We start from the raw sequence: 25,174 nt of genomic DNA, 5'->3' as shown, positions 1-25,174 counted from the left end.
CTAAAAAACCCAAATTGTTTTTCCACTGCTACTAACATTTATATAAATGCCTATGCCTGCATTATAGTATGTTGTGAATGTCTGATACTGCAGAGCACACATTTTAATGGTGATTTTCCTATTCTGTTAACTGTCTATGTTAAGTGAAAAGCAGAAAATAATTTGACATTTAAAAATATTAATTGTTAGTTTGAAGCAATGTTCTGAAGTCAAAATTTTTAGACTATATCTTATATGCTTTCATTTTTGAAAGCTGAAAATCCATTTGAAATTGGCCCTTTTATTCTGTCAGCTTAGTGGTGAAGAGGGCAGGGTCTACAAGTTAAATTTGTCCTTGACACTAGGAAGAAAGTAAAGTAGTGGTGTTTGAGATGCAGCACATGCCTGTTCTATGCTAGCACACAGCTGTCATGAGTCTTTCCCTGCGGAAAAAAAGACCAAGATCATGATCATAACCTTGAATTATCATCACCTGTGGTGTTGGTGTCTTATCTACCTGTAAGAACACTTATGAATTTTAGGTGGAAATAATTCTTGCATTTATCTAGAGTCAGGAGAAAGCATAGTTTTACTTTCTTCTATCAAAGAAGGCTAACATATTCTTTTTTTTTTTTAAAACATAATCTTCAAGCATGGGGTACATTTAATCTTCATATCATGATGATATTTCCATTTCACAGGTTTAGCTACAACAGTGTAATTTAATAATCTATGAGTTTATTATTTTATTTTATATAAATTATAGGCTATATGATTAATGTAAAAGAATTTTGTACAATGATTCTGGTTTTAACTGCTATATTTTTTCTTTGTACTCAATTCTTCTTCCTTGTTATTTTTTTAACCTGTCCTTTTATAGTCTTGAGCCTCATTTTTGTGTTCTAATATTCTTCAAAGTGTTCTACAAATTCTATAATTGTAAAACCACTGTGTGTGTGTTTTTGTATACACATACATATATGTCTCTGTGTGTATAGCACTTTCCATCGCTATGATTTTATTTCTCCTGATATATCCTTTCATTTCACAAATATTTAATGAGTGTCCTCTATTTGCCTATCAATGTACTGGGTGATTGGTTATCCAAAGGTGAGCAATACTTGATTTCATAGAGCTCACCTGATATCATAGAGCTTACCATCTAGAGAGGGAAACAGTCATTAAAAGCTAGTTATGCGAATGTATGTAAATGAGTTGTACAGTGTTCATCTCTAGGAAGAGATGAACATCTAGGAAGGATTGCATCTCTAGGAAGGATTTGATTTGATTTAACCAGAGAGATCAGAGAAGAGCTTTCCTAAGGACTGTGTGAGCTAAGATATCTGAAGAAAGGGGAAGGGCATTTCAGAAAGCTGGAACAATATGTGCAAAGGCCCTGTGGCAGCACCCAGCAAGGTACTCTGGAGCTGCTGAAAGAAGGACACTCTGACTGGAGTACAGAGAATGGAAATGAGAATCTCAATGTGGGTTAACACTAGAGAGGTCAGCTGGGGCCAGACCAGGCAGGAGACTAGACCATATTAAGAAACTCAGTCTTTATCTTAAGAGCAATAGTGAACTATTTAATAGTTTTAAGAAAGAGAGTGGTATGATCAGGATTCCATTAGAAATAAACTGTTTCTGAGGAGGTCTAGAGAAGGGAACAGATGGAAAGGTGCCATCTCCCTGCTCCAAATCACTGCTCATCTTCTGAAGTAGGCTGTAATCACCTCACAGATGCAAATAAAAATCTTTACTGGGCTCTGTCCTATGTTATCTTCCAGGCATCTCGTAAATGAAAACCTAACTTGTTATCAGGCGCCCAGCTGCTATCTGAGTAATAGGGAACCGTCTGGAGTCCACAGGGAGCAGCACATCCCAATGAACTGGAGAATGGTGAGTTTCCCCGTGAGAGTTGTGGATCGCTGACTGGAAGTTAATGTTAAGCTGCCCTCATGCTTAGGAGCAGCTGCATTAGCAGGACCTCTTTCCTTTCTTTGGCTGTTTCAGACTCTGCTGAACTGATGGAAATGAAGTCCATAATTTCAGCTCCGGTCATTAACCCCCTGCTTTGTGTTTTTACTAATCATTAACTTGTCATTTGTGTTAAAGATAGGCTTTGAGCTCAGGGGGCTGGGACTTCAGTGCAGTGGGGACCAAGTACTGAAAGCAGAAAATGCATGACGAATTGCAGTGACAAAGCTATCCTGGTCACCTTGTACAAAGGAAAATCTCTTTCTAAATAATGCAGATGGTGCTGGGATTTGAAACCCTTTGTGCTGTGGAGAAGAAAAGCAAGAACATGCACTGTTACTAGAAGGAAACTTGGTTGTGATAGCTGAGAATTGTTATATCCTGTAGCCATTGAATAATTTAGCCCCACTAAGAAGGAAAAACATGAAAAATGTTTAGATCTCTAGATCCATTTTCTATTTGTGTACAAAATGCAGGTTTAGGGTGAAATAATCATCAGTTGAGTTCATCAAGCCTTTAGTGATCAGGCATTGAACTAACCCAATCTCATTCCTGCCCAAATGATCTTTTAAACCATATCTCCCTCATTGTTCTCTAATTACTGTCACCAAATGGCTAGAATCAAAGCTCCTTCATATTCCACTAACCCAGCTTGTTCCCTTTGAGCTCTCCTACCCTTTCTTTCTACTCCAGGCTTTCCTATCTTGAAGTCTCTGGTTAAGTCTACCATGTCTCCAGACTCCCCAGATGATGAGCTGCCCAAGAGAGTATACTCTCCTATGAACTCAGTAACCTGTATTTAGTACTTGTTGCAACATTTTTATTAGTAGTATTAACTCCTGTATATTATTTAGTAGTAAATTTCAACTACCCAACTCAATGTAATCTCCTTGGTGTCAGAGAGCTAATGGAATATTATATTCAGTGTGGTTTAATGAACAAAATTTAAGCTGTCTGGTTCAAATAGGAATCAAAATAACCTTTGCTTTCATTGGTTTCAGGAGTGAGAAAAAGTCTTGGAATGTTCATTTTTACCTTTTTTTTCTTGAGTTGTATATTTGGGCACTAAATTTAATTCTCTTTAATTAAGGTCGCTAGTAGCCTGAATCCACCATGCCTGTGTTCTGGCATTTGTGCAATTAAGTGTGCTCCTAGTTATATATACCTTCATGTATTATTTCAATTTTATAAGATTTGTTTTATTATAGTAATTACATAGGAAGAATGTGGAAGAATAATCTTTGGTTAATAAAGGATCTCACATATTTATCCTGTTAATTAGGCTTTACTGGGTATAAAATAATATGAGTTTTTGAAAATTATATGGGTATTAATTGTATATTATATAAGCCGTCTGAAATGAATAGACATAAATACATATCTACAAGAGGATGAGGAATGAAGTAAAGGAATAAAAAAGAAATACTATGATTATAACCTTTTATTATATTGATTATATTGTTAATTATATTGTTATTATATTGTTAATACTAGGAGCTATTTTTATGTTGACCGTGTATGTCTTTTTTTCTCATAACACATAAAACAAGCTCTACTATCTCAAAGCCTTTCATGTGAAGAATTTATTATGAATATTATTTAATTTTACTTAAAAAATGTAACAGTGTGACAAATCAAACATCATTCACTGCTGATTTAGCAAAATGAGTTTTCTTTAGGCATAAAGTAAAATCCAGACCATAATGCTTATCCTTCACTACCAAAAAGTTCTTGTGTAAACTTTCATGTCAGAAAATACGCTTGATGGTTGATCACTTTCATTTTTGAAATATATTTCTTTTTCTGCAGTGTGCTAAAAATAGCTTTAAATCTAAACAGCATGACGAATCACATCTATTTCTTATTTGGAAAAAGGCTCTTGTATTATTGCATTTTTACACAATTATCATCATTCAGAACTACTTTTCCTCCTAGTGAACACTTGTCTTTATCCATGTATTGGCTGCTGGCAGAGCTGACATTTTATTTGTTGGCTGATTTCCCATATGCAGTACCTTTGTGTATTGTTCCTTCTTTGAGTGTTTAATAATCCACTGTATATTTTATTTGTGACCTTACTAAGAGCAGGTCTTTATAGCATGCATCATGATACAGAAAATTCCACTGAAAGTAATATAAAATAATACCCTGGGAAACCTATTTTCATCCATGGAATTTAAGTCACTTGATATAATAACCTTGTTATTTTGACACAGAAGATGGTAAAATCTGAATTTTGTTTTTATTTTTTGATATTAAGAAATGGGTTGGGCTTTCCTTGTGGCGCAGTGGTTGAGAGTCCGCCTGCCGATGCAGGGGACACGGGTTCGTGCCCCTGTCCGGGAAGATCCCACATGCCGCGGAGCGGCTGAGCCTGTGAGCCATGGCCGCTGAGCCTGTGCGTCCGGAGCCTGTGCTCCACAACGGGAGAGGCCACAACAGTGAGAGGCCCACGTACCGGAAAAAAAAAAAAAAAGAAAAAAAGAAATGGATTGTATACGTAAAATAGAAACCTAAATTAGCATAATCCTGAGGATGTGGATTTAAAAACAGTTTGACTAGTTTTCTGAGAAATAGGGTTAAGGTTGAGGAATAAGTGTAATTAAAATGAAAGACTCTGCCTCACAACATTCACACATCAGATTGTGCTCCATGCCTTCAGATGTTTTATCAGTCCAATAATGCACACTAGAGGAGGGAATATTTAGCAGCCTGTTAACTACTCTTTCTGCAAAAGCTGGCATTGGATGTGAGATTGTACTTTGCAGGGAAGCTTGTTTTTTTTTTTAATTAGCAACCTGTGATGTAAAAACTGATTTGCATTATATGTTAGTAAATCAGAGTGGTATTCTACCATAATCTCAAACTTCTTTGGTGCAAAATAATATTTCTTGGCCTCAGTTTGTGTTTCTGTAAAATGGAAAACATAGTTTATATTATTCTAAGGTCTTCTTAGGTCTTAGGTCTTTCCTTTCATTCTGTGGTTGATTATATTTAGAAACAGTCACGCTTACTATCTGTGATTACAGATTATCAACCAAAATATTCTATCAGTGTTGAGCAGATTTCTTGACTTGTATACGGCTATTTTTGTTGAAGCCTAAGGTGTTTATAGAAAGTACAAAGATCAGGGATATCTCAAACAAATGTAAACTGGGACTTTGGAATTAAGCTGTAAAAATCCATCCAGATAGCAGACACTCCTCTTGCTATAGGAGCAATCACACCAACGTGGAACTTTGGCTCAGGCCTTCTAATAACCGTTTTTTGACATGTTTGTTCACAAGTGGGAAAGAAAGAGCAAACAAAGTTTAGAACCGACATACTCATGAATGCATATCTATATGTGATAAACTTTTAAAATAAAAACTATTATCCTTAACGTTCTAATATGAAAAAGGCTTGATAAAGTGACTTCAAATCTCTAAGCCTCAACATTTTCACATATAAAATATTGAATTAGACAAGTTAAAAATAATACACTAAAATCCCCTCCAGCTTTGATACTTTCATTGACTGGATCACAGACTCTTCTCTTACAAAGATTAGTGGCTACTGGGCCTGGGTTCCCATAGGGTATGGCACCACACAGAATAGAAGAAGGAAGGCAGAGCTTGAGGGAAGAATCAAGGTATCATGGTAATAAAGACCACAACTACAGCAATGTGTATTGTTTCAGACTTATAAGTTTGAAAGTGCTTTCATATCTGATCTTTCATTTGGTCATCCTCTAAACTTTTTGGTGTAGTTGCTACAGATAATACTTTCCTTTACTTGCAAAACAGGAGATTGAAATTCAGAAAAGTGACTTACTCAGAAAATAATGGCACGTTAGAATCAATCCTCTCACCTGATTTCTGCAGTGGTCCTCACATTGAGCATTCATGAAAAACATCTAAATAGCATGTTAAGTTTGCAGATTTGTGGTCTCCACCTCCAAATAATCTCATTTAATAAGACTGGATAAGGCTCAATATTCGCTACCTTTCCCTAACCTCTCATGATTCTGATGCATGCTATGAGGAATTCTGTCCTACACCTAATCGTGTGTCCCAAATACTATTTTCTTTTTCTTCTCTGTCCGCCTTGAAAATAGGCTACATTTTTTTTGTTTTGTTTTGGTTTTTTTGTTTTTGCGGTACGCAGGCCTCTCACTGCTGTGGCCTCTCCCGTTGCGGAGCACAGGCTCCGGACGCGCAGGCTCAGCGGCCATGGCTCACGGGCGCAGCCGCTCCGCGGCATGTGGGATCCTCCCGGACCAGGGCACGAACCCGTGTCCCCTGCATTGGCAGGCGGACTCTCAACCACTGCGCCACCAGGGAAGCCCGAAAATAGGCTACATTTTATGTGTTGGCATTTTATATATGTAAATACTGTTTCTGAAAGACAGCTTATCAAAGGTAGGGTAGTTTCACCTCTTATTATAATTCTTTTTCAGTTTTCATTATTAGAATACCAAATAGTTTTCCCTCTGGTAAGTAATCTCATAGAAATATATTACAACATCTTACTGCATGGCAAAAAATAAATGTCTTGGCTTGGCATTCAAAGCAATTCATCAGTGCTTTTTCTGACTGTTTCTGTATTAGACCCCTGGGATATGGTCATGTCTATTTCAGTGGTCCTCCACTGCATGCTAATGATGGCATGATACCACACTTGCTCAAACTGTGATAATGCACAATAGGATTTTAAGAAAGGGTTAATCAAGTGGATCACAGAGTCAGGTAGGCCTCATTGGGTTGTCCAAAACCATTTAAATTCTCTGGACTGAATCAGAAGACAGTCCATTTCACCTTAACAATAAGTCTCAATTTTTCATGGGAAAGGCTTGGACATTGTAAATGAGCAGTTGGCTCTGTTGTTCATCAGTATCAAAAAAAAGACTGGTTGCAACTCTGGAAAGATTGAAATACCCAGAGAATGAACTGGCCTTCCTTCTGAGCATAGGTTGTAGGGTGGATGATATTCACATGTGACCTAATACAAATCGAACTCTCATGCTCTAGAGGCTAAGTGAAAGAAAGAACAACTGAACAAAAACAAAAGGTATTTGTTCGGAGGATACATATGTATGATAACTTAAAATTCTCTACACAAATACTCTTATTTTTACATTACTAATGTTTGCATCATTTACACATAAACATTTTAGTATAGGGTTGAGCATACTGTACTTTATTGGAAATTAAATGGATTTTTCAAGGGTAGTTTTAACCATATTTAATTTCTAGTATGTGCATTGTCAGAAATTAACCCAAGCTAAAATGTGGAATATAATTGTATGCTGAGTCTCCCTGCTTTATACTCTTTTCCCCATCAGTTTGTGCTAGTTGTGTTTACTGAAGACGCAAGAAATGGAGTTTTCACTCCTAAAAAGAATCTGCCCTGTCATTGCCTCAAAAAAGGTTTGTAAAGGAAAGCCGAAACCATTTAAAGGCAACATGTTTCATGGTTTTTCTTCTCTGTGACCCTGAGAGCCTGACCATGTTGTGACATCAGAGGGAAAGGCAAGACCACACCCTAGTGCATGGCATTGGAGTAAAGTTGCTTGATGCCATGGAGGAGTATGTCCATTGTGCTATGGAGGCTGGAGTCCAGGCCCTGGGGCTTCAAAACACTTCAGAGTGTCTGTACCCCCAGCATAGCAGAGAAGCAAAGCTAGTAGATATTAACAGACTAATTAGGAGACTCAGAACATAAGCTCCTCAGAAGAACCAGGGAAAAGAGAAGGCTAGAGAAACCTCCTCAGCTAAGCTGTGTGTAAAACCTGGGACATATGTTTTATGTCATAGGTTTTATGTCCCATGAACCGGGAATCCCAGTCATGACCAAGGTAAAATTCCCCCCTGACCCAGCAGGACTGAGTCATCGAATCCATTTAAACTAAGTACACAAACAAAGATGGCGAATATGATGTTTCTTGCATATCGGAGTTCACTTGTCAATTAAGAGTCACTTGTTTTTCAACATAAGGTTTCTTGTGCTTTCTCTTTGATTCATGATCCATTTTAAATTTATATTATATGTTTATGACAAAAGCAATTTTAGGCTTTGTAACAGTCAAAATCATCAGAGTGGCCAGTGTTCAGCTGAAGGATAAGCCATTAAGTGAATGAACTGTAATCATGCTTAGCTGATCTCTAATAATCACTGTACATGCTCATTCAGTATGAACTGGAAGGCTTGTAAATAGATTAATTTTAAAATGAAAACTATATTAATGTTATTTTATTTATTTTTCAGAGTAGAAATTAAAATTGCAGCCATTTCTGAGAGCTCCTGAACTTTCCACAGTCTCTGCTGAATTCTTAATTTTAGAATTCACGTCATTTAATGTAGCATTGGACCTTGTACTTTAGTTATTGTTTTACACTGTGCCATCATAGGTGTTTCTTTTCTCTACAACAAATGTGCTAGTGCCTTGAGGACAAATATGATATCTTCTACCACTGAATCCTTCACAACACCCCATCCAATAACATTTATTAAATATTTTATAGCTTCATCTTTGAACTATACTTACGTTTGCAATTAAAACCTCCAAAATTTAATTAACAGATAATTAACATGTCACTTTATCTCATTGGAAAGTCCATTTTAGGAATGCAGAATGATTTCTCAAATTAAGATAAGGTAATATAAAGGAGAATTTGTTTCTCTGAACCAGAATGTCTTATTTATGTTCCATCTTTCTCAGATATAAGCAGTGTTGAAGTTCCAAGCTACTAAAAATGTGTTGTATCTGTTCATTCTCTGAAAGTTTACCATCCCTTAAAGAAAAAGTGACCTTCATCTTTAAAAACTATGTCGTGTAAATGTCCTAACAACTATGTATTCTCCTTCATTTTCCTTGGGTACTTACCTAAATGTTCATTCTCTTTCTCTTTTTTCTAACTCTCTAGGAAATTTGTTTTCAAATGATAACTCACAGAATAAAAAATATGCCTTCCCACAGTATTAAGTGGTAAAAATTGCCAGTGGTGTAGAGGATTAGCCAGATCCTTTTGATGTTTTGACTTCCTTGTGAGGCTATCCACGCTGGTACAGCTTTAAGTGGTAGCAAGTTTTATTTTGTGTTCCTTTCTTATTACCACTAATGGACACCTTGGATGTTTGACCTGACTTCAGTACTTATAGAGAGCTCTGATAGAAAGCTTATTATATGGTGCTACTTCCTTGGCTTTGATGTTCTTTAAACCATGTGTATGATTGCTTTTAGGGGAAAAATTCAAACTCTCTGTACTTTAGACATAAGTGAATTCTCTCTGAGACTCAGACTTGGGTCCTGAATTATGAAGTGCATAAGGGATATATAACAACTAAAGATTATTTCTAGATGCTGAAAATGGAGGCAATGTTTATAACTCATATTTAGCAGTACATTTTGAGAATTGATGCTATTAGAATTTCTATGAGAGTGTCTCATTCCTCTGCCCTAGGGTTTTTTCCCTTATTCTTTGGATCCCTTTCAATACTTGAAGAGAAAAAGTTTCATTGGTAAATAGCATGATGATATCATCCATTTCAATATCTTCTGTCCTCAGATTATGGCAGAATTTCATTGGGTCACTGGAAGTACAAGTTAACTCTCTTAAAAAGGAATTTTAAGAAATAAAATCATGTCCTTAATAATGCATTTTTAAGTCAGTAGTTTGGAGTGAAGAATGTATTTTTCTTTAAAAATACAACAGACTCCCTTCTTTCTGTTGAAAGAAAGATCCTTGGATATAGAAGAAGCAGGCTGGGTTCCAAACACCCCACTTGTCCCCATTCCTGGGGTACACAGGTCCATGCTATTTTTATTGATTTTTTAATCTAGTTTATAAAAGTTAGCTTCAATAATTATAGTGTATCAAAAAGAAGCTTATGCAACACATTTATCATAAGAAATAGATCTTCCTTTCTGGGGATGGTGAAGAAGAGAAATAATAGAATGTGTACCTTTTTATTGGGTACCAGGCCAACTTTAGAACACATTTTTTTAGGAGACAAATTTTGATTTTTCCTCAGCCATCTCTCACCTAGATGGCAGTACCTAGTATACACGTCACTACTGCCGTCTTGTACAAATGGCAGCCACTGTTAATCAATCCCAGAGCTTTTTCATGATGAACTCATATTTGCCTTCAGAATCCTCAATACAGTGACCCAAGATTTGATAATGCATTCATTTGGCAGACTATTAAATTGAATCTCACAAAGGGGTAGTATGGCCTAGTAGTAATATTTGTGTTGAAAATACAACACAAGGAATAAGAAAGTGAGAACCTAGTGAAGAATCAATGAAAATCAATGACCGTAGCAGCTAGATAGCTCCAAGGGGGTTAACCCTCTGGGAGTGGATCAGTAGTCTCATACTTATATATGAGGGATGATGCTATGCAGTTCACTAATTCTCTTTAAGGCAGATAAATCCATCAGTAACAACGTCACTTAGTTATTTTTAAATATCTCTAGAGTTGTGGGCTGTATCCAAGAGAAATAGTCTATTTGAATTTCTATGACTAAAAATGTAATGGAACAATAGAATGTCCCTGCCTAAATAGTGGGTTTTTTCTTGCTACAGAGCACATGAGATGCCTAGCATAGTGTCTGACACAGAATAGGTAGGTGATCGATGTATGTTTGTTGCTTTTTGCTTGCCTTTCATTCAAAGAATCTAATTCAAGTTCACTGTGATTTTTTTTCTTAAAAGATTGATTAAGAATATTATGTAGGATGTTTCTGTTCATAAAATTAAAATGCATGGCAGATAAAAGTAATAATAAAATTATGTGTATTTTTTAAGTATGCACTTATAAAGGAGATGGGTTTCCTGCCCATCTGGCGTCCAGAGCAACAGCCAAACCAATACTGTCTTTATTTAAGAGGGTCATGGAGAGTTCAGGTATTCAGAGAGCCAAAGTCCAAGCCATAAGAACAGAGTGGGTTATTCTCAGCAAAGCCTTTCCTAGAAGATCTTAGCTTATAGCCACAGATAAGAAGGAGTTTTATTTTAAGAGGATTAAGCCTAGAATTATTTGTTCGTGATGATTGCCAGGATAGCAAAAACTTTCTTCCGGAGCCTGGTAGATGAATCAGGAAACAGATCAAAAGAGCTGACTGCTAGGGTAACGACCTCAGAGAGATGCTATCACAGACTCAATGCTTGTTGGAAAAAAACAGTTCAAAAGATTGGGAGGAGTCATTTAAAAAGGCGGTCAGGGGCTTCCCTGGTGGCGCAGTTGTTGAGAGTCCGCCTGACGATGCAGGGGGCGCGGGTTCGTGCCCCGGCCCGGGAAGATCCCACATGCCACGGAGCAGCTGGGCCCGTGAGCCATGGCCGCTGAGCCTGAGCGTCCGGAGCCTGTGCTCCGCAATGGGAGAGGCCACAACAGTGAGAGGCCCGTGTACCAAAAAAAAAAAAAAAAAAAAAGGCGGTCAGTGCAGCATTGATTACTGATAAGCAACTATTAATAAGTGGATCTATTCTGTAAGTAGTTGCACATTTCATTACTATGTTGTGATGAGCCCAAGGTTACATAGGCAATCACCTGGAAATCCTTTTAGGACCCAGGAGTGACCCCCAAATGTCTGGATCAAGAAAACAGAAGGCTCTGGAGACCTATGTACCCCAGGAATGGAGACAAGTGGGGTGTTTGGAACCCAGCCTGCTTCTTCTATATCCAAGGATCTTTCTTTCAACAGAAAGAAGGGAGTCTGTTTCAACCATTCATTTGTTGATGTATCCATTTTATATGAATGTTTTCAGGGTACTTGCTACATGCCAGGCATGATGGTATGTGCTGTGGATGAATGATAAATAAAATAGACATGCTCTTTGCCCTTATGACTGTTACAAAACAGTGAAATAGAAAGACGTTAATTAAGTAATTACAAAATTTGTAATTGCTAACTGTGAAAACTGAGGTAAAGGGAGAACTAAATGAATTTTATTTCATCACTGTTAAGAAAGTTTTCAGTTGGAGGAAATTTAAAATATTAAGGGTTCGTGTTATTTACTTTGGAAAATAAAATATGGAATATTAGAGCTGAAGAAGGTCTTAGGGCTCATATAACCAAACCTCATTATTTTTTCTTAAATCTGAGGCTAAAGAAAGTAAAATGAGTGGTCAGGGCTTCAGTTTTATTTTATTTTTTTTTTAATTTTTATTTTATATCGGAATAGAGTTAACAATGTGGTGTTAGTTTCAGGTGTACAGCAAAGTGATTCAGTTACACATATACCTGTATCTATTCTTTTTCAAATTCTTTTCCCATTTAGGTTATTATAGAGTATGGGGCAGAGTTCCCTGTGGTACACAGGATGTCTTTGTTGTGTACCTATTTTAAATATAGCAGTGTGTACATGTCAATCCCAAACTCCCAATCTGTCCCTCCTCCCACCTTTCCCCCTTGGTAACCATAAATTTGTTCTCTAAGCCTGTGAGTCTGTTTCTGTTTTGTAAATAAGTTCGTTTGTATTTTTTTTCTTAGATTTCACATATAAGCGATATCATATGCTATTTGTCTTTCTCTGTCTGACTTACTTCACTTAGTATGATAATCCCCAAGTCCAACCATGTTGCTGCAAAAGGCATTATTTCATTCTTTTTAATGGCTGAGTAATATTCCATTGTATATATGTGCCACATCTTCTTTATCCATTCCTCTGTCAGTGGACATTTAGGTTGCTTCCATGTCTTGGCTATTGTAAACAGTGCTGCAATGAACATTGAGGTGCATGTTTCAAACCATGTTTTCTCTGGGTATATGCCCAGGAGTGAGATTGCTGGATCATGTGGTAGCTCTGTTTTTAGTTTCTTAAGGAACCTCCATACTGTTCTCCATAGTGGCTGCACCAATTTACATCCCACCAACGGTGTAGGAGTGTTCCCTTTTCTCCACACTCTCTCCAGCATTTATTGTTTGTATACTTTTTTTTGTGTGTGTGGTACACGAGCCTCTCACTGCTGTGGCCCCTCCCACCACGGAGCACAGGCTCTGGACGTGCAGGCTCAGTGGCCGTGGCTCATGGGCCCAGCCACTCCACGGCATGTGGGATCCTCCCGGACCGAGGCACGAACCCGCGTCCCCTGCATCAGCAAGCAGACTCTCAACCACTGAGACCAGGGAAGCCCCTGTTTGTATACTTTTTGATGATGGCCATTCTGACTGGTGTGAGGTGATATCTCATTGTAGTTTTCTCTAATAATTAACAACGTTGAGCATCTTTTCATGTGCCTCTTGGCCAACTGTATGTCTTCTTTGGAGAAATGTCTATTTAGATCATCTGCCCATTTTTTGATTGGGTTGTTTGATTTTTTTAATATTGACCTGCATGAGCTGTTTGTAAATTTTGAAGATTAAGCTCATGTCGGTCACATTGTTTGCAAATATTTTCTCCCATCCTGTGGGTTGTCTTTTCTTTTTGTTTATGGTTTCCTTTGCTGTGCAAAAGCCTTTGAGTTTGAGTAGGTCCCATTTGTTTATTTTTATTTCCCTTACTCTAGGAGATGGATCAAAAAAAGATATTGTTGTGACTTATGTCAAAGAATATTCTACCTATCTTTTTCTCTAAGAGTTTTATAGTATCTTGTCTTACAGTTAGTTCTCTAATCCATTTTGAGTTTATTTTTCTGTGTGGTGTTCTAGAGAATGTTCTAATTTCATTTTTTTTACGTGTAGCTGTCCAGTTTTCCCAGCACCACTTATTGAAGAGACTGTCTTTTCTCCATTGTATTTTCTTGCCTCCTTTGTTGTAGATTAATTGACCATAGGTGCATGGGTTTATTTCTGGGCTTTCTATCCTGTTCCATTGATCTATATTTCTGTTTTTGTGCCAGTGCCATACTGTTTTGATGACTGTAGCTTTGTAGTATAGTCTGAAGTCAGGGAGCCTGATTCCTCCACCTCCGTTTTTCTTTCTCAGGATTGCTTTGGCTATTTGGGGTCTTCTGTGTCTCCATACAGAGTTTAAGATTTTTTTGTTCTAGTTATGTGGAAAATGCCATTGATAATTTGATGGGGATTGCATTGAATCTGCAGATTGCCTTGGGCAGTATAGTCATTTTGACAATATTGATTGTTCCAATCCAAGAACATGGTATATCTTTCCATCTGTTTGTGTCATTTTCGATTTCTTTCATCAGCGTCTTATAGTTTTTGGAGTACAGGTCTTTTGCCTCCTTAGGTAGGTTTATTCCTATGTATTTTACTCTTTTTGATGCAATGGTAAATGGCATTGTTTCTTTAATTTCTCTTTCTGATCTCTTGTTGTTAGTGTATAGAAATGCAACAGATTTCTGTATATTAATTTTGTATCCTGCAACTTTAACAACTTCATTGAGCAGCTCTAGTAATTTTCTGGTAGCATCTTTAGAATTTTCTATGTATAGTATCATGTCATCTGCCAACAGTGACAATTTTACTTCTTTCCAATTTGGATTCCCTTTATTTCTTTTTCATCTCTGATTGCCGTGGCTAGGACTACCAAAACTATGTTGAATAAGAGCGGTGAGAGTGGACATTGTTGTTTTTTCCTGATCTGAGAGGAAATGCTTTCACCTTTTCACCATTGAGTATGATGTTAGCTGTAGGTTTGTCATATATGGCCTTTATTATGTTGAGGTATGTTCCTCTATTCCCACTTTCTGGAGAGTTTTTATCATAAATGTGTGTTGAATTTTGTCAAAAGCTTTTTCTGCATCTTTTGAGATGATCATATGGTTTTTAATTATTCAGTTTGCTGATGTGGTGTATCATACTGATTGATTTGCAGATACTGAAAGATCCTTGCATCCCTGGGATAATTCCCACTTGCTCAGTTTTATGATCCTTTTAATGTATTGTTGGATTCAGTTTGCTAGTATTTTGTTGAGGATGTTTGCGTCTATGTTCATCAATGATATCGGCCTGTGATTTTTCTGTGTGTGTGGTATCTTTCTCTGCTTTTGGTATCAGGGTGATGGTAGCCTCATAGAATAAGTTTAGGAGTGTTCCTTCCTCTGATATTTTTTTGGGAATAGTTTCAGAAGTGTAGGTGTTAACTATTCTCCAAACGTTTGACAGAATTTGCCTGTGAAGCCTTCTGGTGCTGGACTTCTGTTTGTTGGAAGTTTTTTAATCACATGGAAAAATGTATTTCATGCAAATAGATCAAAAGAAAGCTGAAATAGCAATATTCATATCAGACAAAAGAGAATTTAAAGTAGACTGTTACAAGAGACAAAGAAGGACACTACATAATGATCAATGGATCAATCCAAGAAGAAGATATAACAATTGTCAATATATATGCACCCAAAATAGGAGTACCTCAATTTATAAGGCAAATACTATCAAGCATAAAAGGAGAAATCAACAGTAACACACTAATAGTGGGAGGACTTTAACACCTCACTTTCATCAATGGACAGATCATCCAGACAGAAAATCAATAAGAAACACAGGCCTTAAATGACACCTTAGATCAGATGGACTTAATTTATATTTATACAGCATTCCATTGAAAAGCAGCACAATACACATTCTTCTCAAGTGCACGTGGTGCATTCTCCAGGATTGATCACATGCTGGGCCACAACGTGAGCCTCGGTAAATTTAAGAAAACTGAAATCATTTTGAGCATCTTTTCCAACCGTAATGCTATGAGATTAGAAATCAACTACAAGAAAAAAAACTAAAAAACACAAACACATGGAGGCTAAACAATATGCTAGTGAACAACAAATGGATCACTGAAGAAATCAAAGAGGAAATCAAAAAATACATAGAGATAATTGAAAATGAAAGCTTGACGATCTAAAACCTATGGAACACAGCAAAAGCAGTTCTAAGTGGGAAGTTTATAGACTACAGTCTTACTTCAGGAAAAATCTCAAATAAACAACCTAACCTTGCACATAAAGCAACTAGAGAAAGAAGAATGAACAAAACCCAAAGTTAGTAGAAGGAGGAAATTATAAAGATCAGAGCAGAAATAAATGAAATAGAAATGAAGGAAACAGTAGAAAAGATCAATGCAACTAAAAGCTGGTTCTTTGAAAAGATAAACAAAATTGGTAAACCTTTAGCCAGAGTCATCAAGAAAAAGAGGGAGAGTGCTCAAATCAATAAAATTAGAAACAAAAAAGGAGAAGTATAACAGACAACACAGAAATACAAAGGAGTATAGGAGACTACTACAGGCAACTATATGCCAATAAAATGGACAACCTGGAAGAAATGGACAAATTCTTAGAAAGGTACAATCTCCCAAGACTGAACCAGGAAGAAATAGAAAATATAAACAGACAAGTCCCAAGTATTGAAATTGAAACTGTGATTTAAAAACTTCCAACAAAAGTCCAGGCTTCATTTTAAATTTTAGTTGGTATTTAATTTTCAATGATGGAATAAGTTTGGCAATTATAATACACAACTCTGGGAAGCAGATACTTCCAAATGTTGGTGATCAGCTTCTGTACACTGTTTAAACCACATACCGTAGATTTATGTAAGTATATGAATAGTTTGTATGTGATATCCAAGTATATTACTGCGTAGAAAATTTCATCTCACAATCTCTGTAATGTATTGAATATATGAATTAAACTGAACCAACAGAATTGTATGATTATGTATGAATTTTTGTATTTATGGAAACATTTTGAAAAATGTTAAAATCTACTTATATTGCTTAAATATCATACATATCCAGTAGCTCTTATATGAAATATCCTACTAGGATAACTCCTGAATAAAGATGTGTTAGAATAAGTTTGTTCAAGTAGGACCGGGCTTCCCTGGTGGTGCAGTGGTTGAGAGTCCGCCTGCCAATGCAGGGGACGCGGGTTCATCTGGGAGGATCCCACATGCCACGGAGCGGCTGCACCCGTGAGCCATGGCCGCTGAGCCTGCGCACCCGGAGCCTGTTGCTCCACAATGGGAGAGGCCACAGCAGTGAGAGGCCCGTGTACCACAAAAACAAACAAAAAAACAACTAGGGCCGAAGAAAAAGAGATAGAGATCAAAGTGTGAGAACATGTTGAAAACATTTTGTCATGCTGTTTATTAATGCATCTATTAGCATTAAACTATTGTTGGCAAATATTTTCAAATTAAATGAAACCAATAAATGTGTTTAGAAAATTCTTTACGGATACTGTACTTTATCCCTAATCTGATAATATTTTAATCTTTGCTTAATGATTCAAAATCTCCAAATTTAAAGAAGATAGATTTTGTCCAAATATTCAGAGTTGGTTTGTCTGAGGGAGAGGGTATATACATATGCAAATGCCTCTGGGTACTGTAGATTGATTGGTGAAAACAAGACAACCTAATAAGCCCAGCATCAGGGGACAGTTCACCTTCCGCCCCAAGCTGCTTAAGGCTCATCTGTTCACTTCCCAAGCAAGGGATATATTCTGTAAATACTAGATGCTTTAAAAAAAAAAAAAAAATCCAGACAAAGAATTACCCTAAAGGGCAAAAAACTTGGTCTTTCTCTTAAAGTTTTAGTAGCCTTAGGTTCTATATTTTTGTTTGTATATTTGTTTGTTTTTAGAAATAATTATAAAGAAGATATTAACTCCTTATTGATCATATCATTTGCAAATATTTTCTCCCATTCAATAGGTTGTCTTTTTCTTTTGTATATGGTCTCCTTTGCTGTGAAAAGCTTTTAAATTTAATTAAGTCCCATTTGTTTATTTTTGCTTTTGTTTCTTTTGCCTTAGGAGACAGATCCAAAACAATGTTGCTATAATTTATGTCAGAGTGTTCTGTTTATGTTTTCTTCTAGGAGTTTTATGGTTTCTGGTCTTACATTTAGGTCTTTAATGCATTTTGAGTTTATCTCTGTGAATGGTGTGAAACATGAACTGAAATGTTCTAATTTCATTCTTTTACGTGTAGCTGTCCAGTTTTCCCAACACCACTCATTGAAGAGATTGTCTTTTCTCCATTGTATATTCTTGCCTCCTTTGCATAGATTAATTGACCATAAGTGTGTGGGATTATTTCTGTGTTCTCTTTTCTGTTCCATTGATCTATGTATCTGTTTTTGTGCCAGTTTTTGACACAAAACTGTTTTTGTGCTTGTTTTGGCACAAAAATCATACTGTTTTGATTACTGTAGCTTTATAGTATAGGCTGAAGTCAGGGCACATGATACTCCTGCTCTGTTCTTTCTCAAGATTGTTTTGACTATTTAGGGTCTTTTGTGTTTCCATACAAATTTAATTTTTTTTTTCTAGTTGTGTGAAAAATGTTCTTGGTATTTTGTAGATACCAGGAATCTGTAGATTGCATTGAATCTGTAGATTGTCTTGGGTAGTATGGTCATTTTAACAATATTAATTCTTCCAGTCCAAGAATATAGTATATCTTTTCATCTGTTAGAGTCATCTCCAGTGTCTTTCATCATGTAATAGATTTCTGAGTACAAGTCTTCTACCTCCTTAGTTAGATTTATTCCTAGGTATTTTATTCTTTGTGATGCAATGGTAAATGGGATTATTTCCTTAATTTCTCTTTCCACTATTTTGTTGTTAGTGTATGTAAATGCAACAGATTTCTGTATATTAATTTTGTATCCTGCAACTTTACCAAATTCATTGATGAGCCCTAATAGTTTCTTTGGTGGCATTTTTAGGATATGTAGAATATCATGCCATCTGCAAACAGAGAGTTTTACCTCTTCCTTTCCAGTTTGGTTTCCTTTTATTTACTTTTCTCTGATTTCTGTGGCTAGGACTTCCAATACTATGTTGAGTAAAAGTGGGTAGAGTGGGCATTCTTATCTTGTACCTGGTCTTAGAGGAAATGCTTTCAACTTTTCACTGTTGAATATGATGTTATCTGTGGGCTTATCATATATGGCCTATATTATGTTGAGGTATGTTCCCTCCATACCCACACTCTGGAGAGTTTTTGTCATAAATTGGTGTCGAATTTTGTCAAAAGTTTTTTCTGTATCTATTGAGATGAACATATGGCTTTTATTCTTCGCATGTTTCGTAGAATTAACCTCTGAAACCAACTGGGCCTGGAATTTTGTTTGTTGGGATTTTTTTTCATTACTGATTCAATTTCATTACTAGTAATTATTCTATTTGTATTTTCTATTCCTTCCTGCTTTTGTCTTGAGAGATTCTACATTTCTAGGAATTTGTCCATTTCTTCTAGGTTGTCCATTTTATTGGTGTATAGCTTTTTGTAGTAATCTCTTACGATCCTTTGTATTTCTGTGGTGTCAGTTATAACTTCTCCTTTTTAATTTCTGATTTTATTGATTTGGGTCTTATTTTTTCTTGATGACTCTGGCTAGAGGTCTATCAATTTTATCTTTTCAATGAACCAGCCCTTAGTTTCATTGATTATTCCTGTTGATTTTTAGTCTCTATTTCATTTATTTCTGCTCTGAACTTTATTATTTCTTTCCTTATACTAGGGGTTTTGTTTGATCCTTTAGGTGTAAGCTTAGGTTGTTTATTTGAGATTTTTTTTGTTTTCTATAAACTTCCCTCCTAGAACTGCTTTTGCTGCCTCCCATAGATTTTGGATAGGTGTGTTTTTGTTTTCATTTGTCTCCAGGTACTTAAAAAAATTTTTTTATTGAAGTATAGTTGATTTACAATTTTATGTTTATTTCTGGTATACAGTAAAGTAATTCAGTTGTATTTTCCATATTCTTTTCTATTATGGATTATTATAGGATATTGAATATAGTTCCCTGTGCTATATATAGGACCTTGTTGTTTACCTATTTTATATATAGTACCCTGTATCTGCTAATTCCATACTCCTAATTTGTCCCTCACCTAACCCCTTTCCCCTTTTGTAACAATAAATTTTCTATATGTGTGAGTCTTTTTCTAATTTATAAATAAGTTCATTTGTATCATATTTTATATTCCACATATAAGTGATATCATATGATATTTATCTTTCTCTTTCCAACTTACTTCACTTAGTATGATAGTATCTAGGTCCATCCATGTTGCTGCAGATGGCATTATTTCATTGTTTTCTATGGCTGAGTAGTACTCCATTGTATATATGTACCTTATCCATTCATCTGTTGATGGACATGTAGGTTGCTTCCATGTCTTGGCTATTGTTAATAATGTTGCTATGAACATTGGGGTGCATGTATTTTCTCAAATTACATTTTTCTCCAGATATATGCCCAGGAGTGGATTTGCTGGATAATATGGCAAGTCTATTTTTCGTTTTTTAAAAACCTCCATACTGCTTTCCATAGTGGCTGCACCAATTTATATTCTCACCAACAGTGTAGGAGGGTTCCCTTTTTTCCACACCCTCTCCAGCATTTGTTATTTGTAGACTCTTTAATGGTGGCCTTTCCAGGTACTTTTTAAATTCTTCTTTGATTTCTTCGGTGATCCATTGGTTGTTCAGTAACATATTGTTCAGCATCCATGTGTTTGTGTTTTTTGCAGTTTTTTCCTTGTAGTTGATTTCTAGTCTCATAGTGTTGTGGTTGGAAAAAATACTTGATATGATTTCAGTTTTCCTAAATTTACCAAGGCTTCCTTTGTGACATATCATGTAATCTATCCTGGGGAATGTTTCAGGAGCACTTGAAAAGAATGTGAATTATGCTTTTAGGTGGAATGTTCTCTATATATCTGTTAAGTCCATCTGCTCTAACATGTCATTTAAAGCCAGTGTTTTCGTATTGATTTTCCATCTGGATGATCCGTCTGTTAATGTAAGTGGGGTGTTAAAGTCCACCACTAGCATTGTGTTACTGTCAATTTCTCCCTTTATGTCTGCTAATATTTGCTTTATGTATTTAGGTGCTCCTATGTTGGATACATACATATTTACAATTGTTGTATCTTCTTCTTGGAATGATCACTTGATCATTATGTAATGCTCTTGTTTGTTACAGTCCTTGTTTTCAATTCTATTTTGTCTGATATAAGTATTGCAATCCCAGCTTTCTTTTGATTTTCATTTACATGGAATACATTTTCCCATCCCCTCAATTTCATTCTGTGTGTATCTTTAGATTTGAAGTGAGTCTCTTATAGGCAGCATATATATGGGTCTTGCTTTTGTGTCCATTAAGCCACTCTGTGTCTTTTGGTTGGAGCATTTAGTCCATTTACATTTAAAGTAATTATTGATAGGTACATACTCCATTTTGTTAATTATTTGGGGATTGTTTTTGTAGTTCTTTTTTGTTCCTTATTCTTTTATAATCGTCCTTTGTGATTTGATGATTATCTTTAATGTTATGTTTGGATTCCTTTCTCTTTTTTTGTGTGCATATTTATCCAAAATGTATAAACAGCTCATACAATTCATGATCAAAAAACAAACAACCCCATTAAAAATGTGCAGAAGACCTGAATAGACATTCTTCCAAAGAATAGAAGCAGATGGCCAACAAGTACATGGAGACACTCAAAATTGGTAATCATCAGAGAAATGCAAATCAAAACCACAGTGAGATATCATCTCACACCTATCAGAATGCCTATCATCAAAAAGACCACAAATAATAAATGTGGGCAAGAATGTGGAGAAAAGGGAACACTTGTACACTGTTGTGGGAATGTAAATTGGTGCAGCCACTGTGAAAAACAGTATGAAAATTCCTCATAAAACTAAAAATAGAACCATCATATCATTGAGCAATTTCACTCCTAAGTATGTATCCAAAGAAAACAGAAACACTAATTCGAAAAGATACATGCACCCTAATGTTCATAGCAGCGCTATTTACAATTGCCAAGATATGGAATCAACCTAAGTGTCCATCAACAGATGAATGGATAAAGAAGATTTTGGAGGGGTGTGTGTGTGTGTGTGTGTGTGTGTGTGTGTGTGTATTTGAAGTATATATGGAAAACTACTCGGCCATAAAAGAAGATGAAATTTTGTTATTTGCAACAACATGGATGGACCTGGATGGTATTATGCTTAGTGAAATAAGTCAGACGCATGAATACAAATACTGTATGTTATCACTTGTATGTGTAATCTCCAAAATAAAACAAATGAATATAATAAAACAGAAACAGACTCACAGATATTGAGAAAAAACTTGTGGTTACCAGTGAGGAGAGGGAGGAAGGAGGTGCATGATAGGAGTAGGAGATTAAGAGTTATAGACTACTTGTATAAAATTAATAAGCTACAATGATATTGTATAAACCAGGAAATATAGCCAATATTTTATAATAATTATAAATGGAGTATAACCTTTAAAATTGTGAATCACTATGTAGTTCACCTGTAATTTATATAATATTGTAAATCAACTATACCTAAAAAGAAAAGTTAGGAATTGCATAAAAATACCAAAGCTATTTGAGAGTTTGCCACAGTAGATGGTGAATGTTCCACTATAAGAAACTTTTAAGCTGAATATCCAGTGTTCAAGGAGGACATAGAAAATATTACTTCCTGAGGTGATGAGCTGGATTACATGCCTTCCAAAGACCTTTGTCTGCAAGGCGTTTACATCCTTCTATCCTTCCTCTGGACATCCCAATGCCAAGAATCAAGAGCATGATGAGAGACACACTGCTAATTTGTTTATTAGGGAGGGAGGGAGAATTACAGAGAAGAGAGGAACTTGCGTTGAGAAACCTGAGAAATACAAATTGAAATTAAGATAACTACACTTTCTTTTTACTAGAATAGTGCACATACACATGAATATATTAGAAATACTAAAAATAGTCCCGGGTCTACTCTAAACTCCTATACAGACTTCCCCAAAACCAATTTTATCAGGTTATCTTGTGGGTGATCCTGCCCTCTAAAATGGTTACCCTACTTCTACCCTCCTCCCAGAGAACATAAACAGTGAGCTTGACATGTTCCTTCCCACTTAGGATGACTTGCAGAGGTGAAGGTTATTGGCCTCCACACCAAGAAATCACCCTTAGTCAGTTGAAGGATTCTTCTAGTGATACCCCAATGTTGGTTCAACAAAGCTCTTCTTGATCTCCCGACCACCCTATGTTAATAGCATTTATGGGAAAGTTTTTTCATTCTCTGTTACATACAACAGACTGTGACACACACACTCCCAATTTCTGACTAGGTCTGAACTACTAGACTCTCATATCCTTTGCAATTGCTCCAGTTTTATCTAAATTTCATGCCACTGCCTTTAGTGTTGTTTGTATGGTTATGCCCTCACTTTACTCCTCAAGTCTACCTTTATTCTCTTTTCCTCAGGAACTAATTTGGCTAGTTTCTTTTTCTTTTCTTTTCTTTTTTTTTTTTTTGGCTAGTTTCTTGAATGAAGATTTGTGTCTTTCTCTTGGCAACAAGACCATAGATGGCTTTGAGTAGTGACAGGATTGGCTTCCATATTCTCTACCAGTGTGTTTCTGTTTTTCTACCCCCTCCCTGTCTCCATCCATTTCTACCCCTCTCTGCCTTACTGGTGCCCTTAGCATCTTCCAAGCTCCCTTGATCTCTGGATTCTGATTAGTTGACCAGTAGGATGCACTAGTAAGATATTGGAGTGTTCAAAAGTGAGAGGTAGAGGAATCAAAGGAATCAGCTCTGTGGTTTGAGCAGAGGCTACATCTTTTTAACACAACTCCTTTAGGATGCTGTCCTCCCATGGCTGTGATTCCCACTAGGTCCTGGTAATTTCTTTTCCTCCCTTTCCCCCTGCAGGTGGTTAGTTTCCTTTTGTTTTGCTAGTTCCTGGGTACCTCACATTCCTTTTCTGATTACCTTAATTGTGCCCACATCTCTGTAAGCAGTTGCTTCATTAAATTGTCTTCAAGAGTACCTTCTACTTCTTGTTGGCATCCTAACTGAAACTACTCTTCAGAGCCCCTATTGCCATTATCCTTTTGCTTGTTTCAGAAAAAGAAGCGCCTTAGTTTCTAGTAGTTAGCATATAGGTCAAATACTAAGGTACTGATATATCTTTCTCCTCAAAAATGAAAGAAAAAGATCATCATGTATATTATAGCGATAGGAAAACTCTGATGGAGTTTATGTGAAAGTGGCTGTAAAAGCAGGCAGGTATAAAAATGGAAGCGTATAAAGGAAGTGAGCCCAAAACAATCCTTTCTCTATCCTGTAGCTTGCTGAAGGATATCACTTATCTTCCATTTATAGAGATAACAAGTGGTGTTGAAATTTGCCAGCTTTTATTGCCATCCCCACCCCTAGACAGTGAATTCCTTCATGGTGGGAACCATGTCTCATTCATCATTTTATACCTGGGGTCTAACAGAGATTCTAGCACATAATTAGAATCTTAAAAGTATATGATGAGTGAGTAAATGAATGAAAAATGATGATTAAATCTAAGAAATACATGCACATGCCTGTTCATAGCAGCATAGTTCACAATAGTCAAAAGGTGAAAACAGCCCAAATGTCTATCAAAAGATGAAGGGATAAACAAATTGTGGTACTGTATGTACATACAACAAAATAGTATTCAGCCATAAAGAGGAATGAAATACGGCTACAACATTGCTGGATCTAGAAAACATATGCTAAGTGAAAGAAGCCAGACACAAAAGGTCACATATTTCATGATACCATTTATAAGAAATATCTAGAATCGGAAAATCCATAGAGAAATCGATGGTTGCCAGGTGCTGGGGAAAGGGAGAAGTGGGGAACTGCCTAATGATGTGGGGTTTCTTTTAGGGGTGATAAAAATGTTTTGGAACTAGATAAAGTTGTGGAACATTATGCATGTACTAAATGCCACTGAATTGTTCACTGTAAAATGGTTAATTTTATGTTATGTGAGTTTTACTTTAATTAAGAGAAAAAAGGAACCTAAGAGAGATAGAACTCTCATTGTGGGAATGTGGAAACTCTTCCTGCCCATTAAAAAAAAAAAAAAAAGTGGAAGAGAATGCTTGCTTCAATCCTAACTCTCTGAGCACCCATGGACCTTCCCCCATGAATGCAGAGGCCATATCCATCCCATCCTTTAATGCTAACACTGCTGTTAGGCATTTGTCTTCACCCTCCTTTATCCTGTTTACTGTCCTATTTACACTCACCTTTACGCTATTTACTTTTGACCTGCACATTCTGAAACAGCTCTACTTAAGTTTATTTTCTAATATATCTCGGTTCTAACTTTGTATTCAATGACTATTCCAGGAGGAAATTAATATGTTCATTTTTTTCTTTGAAAATCCATTGTAATCTAATCCTTCCCAGGCAGTTATTATTGGGTTGGTAAGAGTAGATCCACAACTGCTTGTGGGAAATTTAT

Source organism: Aethalodelphis obliquidens, unplaced genomic scaffold, assembly GCF_003676395.1.
Source record: "Aethalodelphis obliquidens isolate GAN/ISIS:26980383/991018 unplaced genomic scaffold, ASM367639v1 scaffold1, whole genome shotgun sequence".
Lineage (NCBI taxonomy): Eukaryota > Metazoa > Chordata > Mammalia > Artiodactyla > Delphinidae > Aethalodelphis > Aethalodelphis obliquidens.
This window is presented reverse-complemented; position numbering follows the sequence as displayed.